The sequence below is a fragment of the Myotis lucifugus genome, unplaced genomic scaffold, assembly GCF_000147115.1.
Source record: "Myotis lucifugus unplaced genomic scaffold, Myoluc2.0 scaffold_24, whole genome shotgun sequence".
NCBI classification, from domain to species: Eukaryota; Metazoa; Chordata; class Mammalia; order Chiroptera; family Vespertilionidae; genus Myotis; species Myotis lucifugus.
Genome location: NW_005871072.1, coordinates 2,193,040 through 2,194,865, shown reverse-complemented (window position 1 = coordinate 2,194,865; position 1,826 = coordinate 2,193,040). Strand labels below are relative to the sequence as shown.

General features: G+C 38.2%; 1 pseudogene; it reads left to right on the top strand.

Moving 5' to 3' along the window:
- The first annotated feature begins 1,008 nt into the window (after window positions 1–1,008).
- On the top strand, window positions 1,009–1,492 carry LOC106696692 (annotated as a pseudogene).
- The last annotated feature ends 334 nt before the right edge of the window (window positions 1,493–1,826 follow it).

The window sequence follows — 1,826 nt, the reverse complement described above, 5'->3', positions numbered from 1 at the left end:
GCCTCAACGGAGGTATATGCCCTTGACTGCAATTGAACCCAGGACCCATCAGTCCATGGGATGATGCTCTATCCATTGAGCCAAACTGGCTATGGATCAAGATTATTTTTTTCCCCATCTATAACAGGACATTTATTTGTAGATGAGATGGGCTAAGGAAATGAGTTATAGAGCCAAAAGAAGGGACCTAGGCGCTTGGGGGTGAGGTGGGAAAGGAGGGGAAAGGCTATTTATTTTATTAGAAAACATTTACTAGTTTATTTTTTTTAGAAATAAGTGATTTAACTACCTTGTAGATACTTTACTTATAGAGTGGTTGATTTTCACCACCCAACTAAAGTGATCCCTGTCAATTATCAATCTTGTAAAAATGATTTAAAAATTTTGTGAAAACGATTAAAAACAAGGAGTGGTGTAGAACATGTTTAAAATACTGACCTTACTTCTTAGAAGACTATAGGTGATCTTATTCCTGAAAATTATCCACAATTAGATTAAATGTTAAGACTCTTCTTCAAGCATAAACGTAAGTACCTGTTTTCACTTGTGTCTCACAGCTCCATTCTATGTTCCTGTACTTTATTTTCTTATCTTTATTCACATGCTAATAAAGGCAATATTTCTTGGTGTTGGCCTCTCAACATTGCCTGCCCAATATGCTTGCTAGTTCGTCTGACAGAGTAACCACTGTTGGACTATGAATGAGAGAAAGAAAATAATTTATTTATTTGGGGGGGACATACATTTTAGCATTCAATTGTAAGTGTTTTTATTATTGAGATTTAATTACTCAGGAAAGAAAGGAGGAAGACAGTGATTAGTTAAATCCATTAATTTATCTTTGACTCATTCTACAAATATTTAATGAACTCTTGTTTAAGCCAGGATCTGAGGTGCCTAGTACCCTATAGGGTATAGTTGTCTATTTGTGGAGAAAAGTGAGAAACAAGAATTGCAAAATGTGCTTTCTTTCGGCCGGAGCCACCATCTATCTTCCAGTAATTCACCCAAATGACTAACACAAAGGGAAAGGGGAGAGGCACCCACTCTATGTTCTCTAGGCCTTTTAGAAAACATGGAGTTGTTCCTTTGGCCACATACATGCGAATCTACCAGAAAGGTGGTATTGTGGACACCAAGGGAATGGGCAGTGTCAAAAAGGAATGCCCCACAAATGTCACCAGGGCAAAACTGGAAGAGTCTACAGGGTCACCCAGCATGCAGCGGGCATTGTTGTGAACAAGCAAGGTAAGGGCAAGATTCTTGCCAAGAGAATGAATGTGCGTATTGAGCATATTAAGCACTCTAAGAGCCGAGACAGCTTCCTGAAATGTGTGAAGGAAAGTGATCAGAATAATAGGAAGCCAAAGAGAAAGGTCCCTGGGTTCAACTGAAGCATCAGCCTGCTCCACCCAGAGAAGCACACTTTGTGAGAACCAATGGGAAGGAGCCTGAGCTGCTGGAACCTGTTCCCTATGAATTCATGGCATAATAAGTGGGGAAAAATAAAAACGACTCCTGTGCTGATGAAAAAAAAAAAAGGAATTGCAAAATGTGGCATGATCTCTCAATGAAATATATACAGGGAACTCTAAGGCTTATGGAAATTTTGACTATTGTCTAAACTTCTGGATTCAAAGAAGATTATCAGATTATTTGAAGTTAAAGCTGTAAACTGAGGATATTTCTAATGTTTAGGTAAAATAAAGAAAGAAATAATACAGGAAGGAGGGCGAGTGTGTGGATAGGAGGCATGTGGACAAATCAGTGTAAAGTATAAAGTGGAAAAACAAAAAGGCATTCAGATCATAAAATTATTGGATGCT